Source organism: Phalangium opilio, unplaced genomic scaffold (assembly GCF_054372755.1).
Source record: "Phalangium opilio isolate 3A_F unplaced genomic scaffold, DU_Popi_V2 ptg000002l_1, whole genome shotgun sequence".
NCBI lineage: Eukaryota > Metazoa > Arthropoda > Arachnida > Opiliones > Phalangiidae > Phalangium > Phalangium opilio.
This window is the reverse complement of record NW_028324144.1, coordinates 16,154,869-16,163,396: the sequence shown is the minus strand read 5'-3', so window position 1 is coordinate 16,163,396 and position 8,528 is coordinate 16,154,869. Positions and strand designations below refer to the sequence as shown.

General features: G+C 44.9%; 1 non-coding gene across 1 annotated transcript; it reads left to right on the top strand.

Annotated features, from left to right (window-relative positions):
• Positions 1-6,347: 6,347 nt before the first annotated feature.
• On the top strand, positions 6,348-6,420 carry TRNAN-AUU (transfer RNA asparagine (anticodon AUU)). The gene has a single exon. It is a non-coding gene; the product is annotated as a tRNA-Asn (tRNA).
• Positions 6,421-8,528: the final 2,108 nt, after the last annotated feature.

Here is an 8,528-nt window from a genome sequence, read left to right as displayed (position 1 = left end):
ATTTAAATGGTCGTCAGGTATTGTGGAAAAACTTTGGCTTTTTACGTTACATTTGAGATCCCAAAACACCGCTCCCGGGTGGGCTCGAACCACCAACCTTTCGGTTAACAGCCGAACGCGCTAACCATTGCGCCACGGAAGCCCAAAAACTAAATGGTCGTCAGGTATTGTGGAAAAGCTTTGGCTTTTTATGTTTCATTTGAGATCCCAAAACACCGCTCCCGGGTGGGCTCGAACCACCAACCTATTAGTTAACAGCCGAACGCGCTAACCATTGAGCCACGTGGTTTTTCCACAATACCTGACGAACATTTAATTTTTGGGCTTCCGTTGCGCAATGGTTAACGCGTTCAGCTGTTAACCGAAAGGTTGGTGGTTCGAGCCCACCCGGGAGAGGTGTTGTGGGGTCTCAGATGTAGCGTGAAAAGTCATATCTTTTCCACAATACGTGACAACCATTTAATTTCTGAGCTTCCGTGGCTCAATGGTTAGCGCGTTCGGCTGTTAACTAATAGGTTGGTGGTTCGAGCCCACCCGGGAGCGGTGTTTTGGGATCTCAAATGAAACATAAAAAGCCAAAGCTTTTCCACAATACCTGACGACCATTTAGTTTTTGGGCTTCCGTGGCGCAATGGTTAGCGCGTTCGGCTGTTAACCGAAAGGTTGGTGGTTCGAGCCCACCCGGGAGCGGTGTTTTGGGATCTCAAATGTAACGTAAAAAGCCAAAGTTTTTCCACAATACCTGACGACCATTTAAATTTTGGGCTTCCGTGGCGCAATGGTTAGCGCGTTCGGCTGTTAACCGAAAGGCTGGTGGTTCGAGCCCACCCAGGAGCGGTGTTTTGGGATTTCAAATGTAACGTAAAAAGCCAAAGTTTTTCCACAATACCTGACGTACATTTAATTTCTGAGCTTCCGTGGCGCAATGGTTAGCGCGTTCTGCTGTTAACCGAAAGGTTGGTGGTTCGAGCCCATCCGGGAGCGGTGTTGTGGGGTGTCAGATGTAGCGTGAAAAGTCATAACTTTTCCACAATACCTGACAACCATTTAATTTCTGAGCTTCCGTGGCTCAATGGTTAGCCAGTTCGGGTGTTAACTAATAGGTTGGTGGTTCGAGCCCACCCGGGAGCAGTGTTTTGGGATCTCAAATGTAACGTAAAAAGCCAAAGTTTTTCCACAATACCTTTCCACCATTTAATTTTTGGGCTTCCGTGGCGCAATGGTTAGCGCGTTCGGCTGTTAACCGAAAGGTTGGTGGCTCGAGCCCACCCGGGAGCGGTGTTTTGGGATTTCAAATGTAACGTAAAAAGCCAAAGTTTTTCCACAATACCTGACGAACATTTAATTTTTGGGCTTCCGTTGCGCAATGGTTAACGCGTTTAGATGTTAACCGAAAGGTTGGTCGTTCGAGCCCACCCGGGAGAGGTGTTGTGGGGTCTCAGATGTAGCGTGAAAAGTCATATCTTTTCCACAAAACGTGACAACCATTTAATTTCTGAGCTTCCGTGGCGCAATGGTTAACGCGTTTAGATGTTAACCGAAAGGTTGGTCGTTCGAGCCCACCCGGGAGAGGTGTTGTGGGGTCTCGGATGTAGCGTGAAAAGTCATAACTTTTCCACAATACCTGACAACCATTTAATTTCTGAGCTTCCGTGGCGCAATGGTTAGCGCGTTCGGCTGTTAACCGAAAGGTTGGTGGTTCGAGACCAGCCGGGAGCGGTGTTGTGAGGTCTCAGATGTGACGTAAAAAGTCAAAGTTTTTCCACAATACCTGACGACCATTTAATTTTTGGACTTCCGTGGCGCAATGGTTAGGGCGTTCGGCTGTTAACCGAAAGGTTGGTGGTTCCAGCCCATCCGGGAGCGGTGTTGTGAGGTTTCAGATGTGACGTAAAAAGTCAAAGTTTTTCCACAATACCTGACGAATATTTAATTTTTACCTCTCCGAGTGACGTATGTCACGTGAGAGGTATTACACCGGCCGTGTCTGTCTGTGTGTGTGTGTGTCTGTCTGTCTGTCAGACCCCACGTGACCGCGTTCGCAGTTTCCAAATCGGAGCAAACAAATACCCGATTTCCGGAACGCGTTCGCGGTTCACGGAAATTTGGTCATTCATCTACCAACACCAGTCTTTACTAACTGGCTTCTAAGGACCACAATCTGCCAGTCTTTGTCCATCCCACATGGACACTAGTCTGTACGTGCTTGCTTCCAAGCACCACCAACTTCTGTTCTTCGTCAAATTCACCTTGACTCCAGCTTCTATGCACCACCATCTTCTGTTCTTCGTCAATTCCACATTGACACCAGCTTCTATACACTATCATCTTCTGTTCTTCGTCAATTCCACATTGACACCAGCTTCTATGCACCACCATCTTCTGTTCTTCGTCAATTCCACATTGACACCAGCTTCTATGCACCACCATCTTCAGGTCTTTTGTCCATTCCACATGGACGCCGGTCAGTACATCCTGGCTTCTTTTCCACCGTCATCGTTTGGTTTCAAGATATACGCGGCGAGCGGCTAGGGTTACGAGAAACGTCTAGCCTCCCAATGGCAGGGCTTCCACCATCGGTTCACGCGAATGCGTTTTTATCTATTATTTGGTTTTAAGATATACGCGGCGATCAGCTAGGGTTACGAGAAACGTCTAGCCTCCCAATGGCAGGGCTTCCACCAAAGGTTCACGCGAATGCGTTTTTATCTATTATTATAATGGAATCGAAACGTATATATACCCCAAAATTTGAAGAAAGCGGGCAAGAAGGGTACCCTTCACTTTAAACGTCAATATTAGCGAAGTTTCGAAAGATATTATGAACAACTTTATTTTAAACGATTTAACTATTTTTAAAGTTATTTACTGGCGATTAAAATAATTAAAAATAATTATATTTATTTAAATATTAAAGATAAACCCAAGTACCGAAGTCGTTAAATCATTGCCTCCTATATCTATCAAGGCCCGTGCATTGCGTTATGTTTCCTACATTGCCTCCTCTATCTATCAAGGCCCGTGCATTGCGTTATATTTCCTACATTGCCTCCTGTATCCATAATAATTTATTTTCTTTGTTATATGAAATGAAAATATGGATAATATTTTCGGCAATTCGATTTGAATGGCTCTTTCTGATGTATCATTCTCTCAGCACTGTTCATAATGGACAGGAACGTAGAGATTCGAGACACTTGGAATTACGATAGTGTTTCAAATCCTCTGTAATGAGGGCTTAACGACTTGGAGCGACTGGAAAGATAGATACACATCCTATTTTTTAGTTGTACCATGCGTACCACAATGTTGCCAGGCGTTTATTGAAGGATGCTTGGGTACTTGGTACAGACTATTACGTCTACCAAGTTTCCTAGCATCCAAGAATATATAGGATTCATAGAAGCCAGTGTTATGGGCATGTCATGGGTCAAGTCGTTAAATATATCGACGCAGTTAAATAGCTGATGGCATTATTTTATCCACTTTCTCATTGCGTTTCGAGTGGAAGTTCAACTTTGGCACGGACGACAGATGGCGCTCTTAACCTTCTATCCCCAAAAATCGCTGTTGTCTGCTCGTTTTCCCCTTCCGCGTTTTTTCGTTATAAACTTATGATTTAACGAACTGTTAAGATAAAATTTCATATTTCCTAAGACAGATAAGCTTCTACTCCTTTCATCTTACTCCCAGTTAGATTTAACCTTGTTAAAACATAATCAGATGAATTTGAGTTATAATGTCGTAAAATCCTGTGCATACAGTTACCTAGGAGTGATAGAGACATTTTTACCGATGTCTAGAGATGTTAAGCTTAAGCGAAATTGTTTTACGTTTGAATAAAAATACCGCTTCCAGTAGTGGGTTTATAGTACTCCTTGTTTGTGTAAGATTAGTGTAGCTGTAGAGCGTTGTTGCTGTTTAGTTTATACGCCCCCTAGGCCTATTTGTGAAAGACCTTTTTTACGCACTTTTATCATTTTTTATTTGAAAAAAGTGTTGGCAATGTATATTTTTTAAATATGACGGAATTGCTGTTGGTATGATAGCGCCCTATTCGCGAAAAAAACCTTTTTTTAAACAGTTGATTCATTCTTTGATAGAATTTCGAAGGAAGAAGTTAAGTGTTAAATTTGCTCGATTAATTTTGTTCGGCAAATAATATAATTAAGCCTTACGTATTACTGAAGGAGATTGATTTTGCCAACCTGTGTGAGTATTTAAGGAGATTGATTTTGCCAACCTTTGTGAGTATTTAACTGATTAATAAGTAAATGGAGGAAGATAATAATTTAAGTAAAGAGGAAATCAGAAAACGAAAGGCAAGGGAAAGAATGAGGGCAAAAAGGTCAGATCCTGAATTTAGGAAACGAGAAAATGAAAGGAGAAGAGCGTTAGCCGCGGAAAAAAAGGCTGTTTCTGGAACAGGTTCTAGCACGCAAAATGTTGGTCCTACCACGAGGCCAGTTGGCCATGATCGTACGAAAGATAATGCATTAAATAAATGTTCTATTGAAAGTACTGTAGGCGTAGGCATATCTATTAATAAGGAACCCAATAATGTACAAAATGTTAATACTAATATTAGTGAAATCATCGAAAGCGATGAACAAGTACGAGCCTAGCTTATGTGTGATTGGGTTGTGGCTTCCATGTTTTGGGGACATTTGATTTTTGTGTGGCGATGTATGATTCAGCTTTGATATGGACAAATGTTACAAATCATACTGGTAGATGTTAACCCAAAGGTTGGTCGTTCGAGCTAACCCGGGAGAGGTGTTGTGGGGTCTCTGATGTAGCGTGAAAAGTCGTAACTTTTCCACAATACCTGACAACCATTTAATTTCTGAGCTTCCGTGGCTCAATGGTTAGCGCCTTCGGCTGTTAACTAATAGGTTGGTGGTTCGAGCCCACCCGGGAGCGGTGTTTTGGGATCTCAAATGTAACGTAAAAAGCCAAAGTTCTTCCACAATACCTGACGACCATTTAGATTTTGGGCTTTCGTGGCGCAATGGTTAGCGCGTTCGGCTGTTAACCAAAAGGTTGGTGGTTCGAGCCCACCCGGGAGCGGTGTTTTGGGATCTCAAATGTAACGTAAAAAGCCAAAGTTTTTCCACAATACCTGACGAACATTTAATTTTTGGGCTTCCGTTGCGCAATGGTTAACGCGTTTCGATGTTGACCGAAAGGTTGGTCGTTCGAGCCCACCCGGGAGAGGTGTTGTGGGGTCTCAGATGTAGCGAGAAAAGTCATAACTTTTCCACAATACCTGACAACCATTTAATTTGTGAGCTTCCGTGGCGCAATGGTTAGCGCGTTCGGCTGTTAACCGAAAGGTTGGTGGTTCGAGCCCATCCGGGAGCGGTGTTGTGAGGTTTCAGAAGTGACGTAAGAAGTCAAAGTTTTTCCACAATACCTGACGAACATTTAATTTTTGGGCTTCCGTTGCGCAATGGTTAACGCGTTTAGATGTTAACCGAAAGGTTGGTCGTTCGAGCCCACCCGGGAGAGGTGTTGTGGGTTCTCAGAAGTAGCGTGAAAAGTCATATCTTTTCCACAATACGTGACAACCATTTAATTTCAGAGCTTCCGTGGCGCAATGGTTAGCGCCTTCGGCTGTTAACTAATAGGTTGGTGGTTCGAGCCCACCCGGGAGCGGTGTTTTGGGATCTCAAATGTAACGTAAAATGCCAAAGTTTTTCCACAATACCTGACGACCATTTAGTTTTTGGGCTTCCGTGGCGCAATGGTTAGCGCGTTCGGCTGTTAACCGAAAGGTTGGTGGTTCGAGCCCACCCGGGAGCGGTGTTTTGGGATCTCAAATGTAACGTAAAAAGCCAAAGTTTTTCCACAATACCAGACGACCATATAATTTTTGGGCTTCCGTGGTTCAATGGTTAGCGCGTTCGGCTGTTAACCGAAAGGTTGGTGGTTCAAGCCCATCCGGGAGCGGTGTTGTGAGGTTTCAGATGTGACGTAAAAAGTCAAAGTTTTTCCACAATACCTGACGAACATTTAATTTTTGGGCTTCCGTTGCGCAATGGTTAATGCTTTCAGCTGTTAACCGAAAGGTTGGTGGTTCGAGCCCACCCGGGAGAGGTGTTGTGGGGTCTCAGAAGTAGCGTGAAAAGTCATATCTTTTCCACAATACGTGACAACCATTTAATTTCTGAGCTTCCGTGGCTCAATGGTTAGCGCCTTCGGCTGTTAACTAATAGGTTGGTGGTTCGAGCCCACCCGGGAGCGGTGTTTTGGGATCTCAAATGTAACGTAAAAAGCCAAAGTTTTTCCACAATACCTGACGACCATTTAGTTTTTGGGCTTCCGTGGCGCAATATAATTTCTGAGCTTCCGTGGCGCAATGGTTAGCGCGTGCGGCTATTAACCGAAAGGTTGGTGGTTCGAGCCCATCCGGGAGCGGTGTTGTGAGGTCTCAGATGTGACGTAAAAAGTCAAAGTTTTTCCACAATACCTGACGAACATTTAATTTTTGGGCTTCCGTTGCGCAATGGTTAACGCGTTTAGATGTTAACCGAAAGGTTGGTCGTTCGAGCCCACCCGGGAGCGGTGTTTTGGGATCTCAAATGAAACGTAAAAAGCCAAAGTTTTTCCACAATACCTGACGACCATATAATTTTTGGGCTTCCGTGACGCAATGGTTAGCGCGTTCGGCTGTTAACCGAAAGGTTGGTGGTTCGAGCCCATCCGGGAGCGGTGTTGTGAGGTCTCAGATGTGACGTAAAAAGTCAAAGTTTTTCCACAATACCTGACAACCATTTAATTTCTGAGCTTCCGTGGCGCAATGGTTAGCGCGTGCGGCTGTTAACCGAAAGGTTGGTGGCTCGAGCCCATCCGGGAGCGGTATTGTGAGGTCTCAGATGTGACGTAAAAAGTCATATCTTTTCCACAATACGTGACAACCATTTAATTTCTGAGCTTCCGTGGCTCAATGGTTAGCGCGTTCGGCTGTTAACTAATAGGTTGGTGGTTCGAGCCCACCCGGGAGCGGTGTTTTGGGATCTCAAATGTAACGTAAAAAGCCAAAGTTTTTCCACAATACCTGACGACCATATAATTTTTGGGCTTCCGTGACGCAATGGTTAGCGCGTTCGGCTGTTAACCGAAAGGTTGGTGGTTCGAGCCCATCCGGGAGCGGTGTTGTGGGGTTTCAGATGTGACGTAAAAAGTCAAAGATTTTCCACAATACCAGACGACCATAGAATTTTTGGGCTTCCGTGGTTGAATGGTTAGCGCGTTCGGCTGTTAACCGAAAGGTTGGTGGTTCGAGCCCATCCGGGAGCGGTGTTGTGGGGTTTCAGATGTGACGTAAAAAGTCAAAGATTTTCCACAATACCTGACGAACATTTAATTTTTGGGCTTCCGTTGCGCAATGGTTAACGCGTTCAGCTGTTAACCGAAGGGTTGGTGGTTCGAGCCCACCCGGGAGAGGTGCTGTGGGGTCTCAGATGTAGCGTGAAAAGTCATATCTTTTCCACAATACGTGACAACCATTTAATTTCTGAGCTTCCGTGGCTCAATGGTTAGCGCGTTCGGCTGTTAACTAATAGGTTGGTGGTTCGAGCCCACCCGGGAGCGGTGTTTTGGGATCTCAAATGAAACGTAAAAAGCCAAAGCTTTTCCACAATACCTGACGACCATTTAGTTTTTGGGCTTCCGTGGCGCAATGGTTAGCGCGTTCGGCTGTTAACCGAAAGGTTGGTGGTTCGAGCCCACCCGGGAGCGGTGTTTTGGGATTTCAAATGTAACGTAAAAAGCCAAAGTTTTTCCACAATACCTGACGACCATATAATTTTTGGGCTTCCGTGACGCAATGGTTAGCGCGTTCGGCTGTTAACCGAAAGGTTGGTGGTTCGAGCCCACCCGGGAGCGGTGTTTTGGGATTTCAAATGTAACGTAAAAAGCCAAAGTTTTTCCACAATACCTGACGAACATTTAATTTTTGGGCTTCCGTTGCGCAATGGTTAACGCGTTTAGATGTTAACCGAAAGGTTGGTCGTTCGAGCCCACCCGGGAGAGGTGTTGTGGGGTCTCAGATGTAGCGTGAAAAGTCATAACTTTTCCACAATACCTGACAACCATTTAATTTCTGAGCTTCCGCGGCGCAATGGTTAGCGCGTTCGGCTGTTAACCAAAAGGTTGGTGGTTCGAGCCCATCCGGGAGCGGTGTTGTGAGGTTTCAGATGTGACGTAAAAAGTCAAAGTTTTTCCACAATACCTGACGAACATTTAATTTTTGGGCTTCCGTTGCGCAATGGTTAATGCTTTCAGCTGTTAACCGAAAGGTTGGTGGTTCGAGCGCACCCGGGAGAGGTGTTGTGGGGTCTCAGATGTGACGTAAAAATTCAAAGATTTTCCACAATACCTGACGAACATTTAATTTCTGAGCTTCCGTGGCTCAATGGTTAGCGCCTTCGGCTGTTAACTAATGGTTGTCAGGTATTGTGGAAAAACTTTGACTTTTTACGTCACATCTGAGACCTCACAACACCGCTCCCGGATGGGCTCGA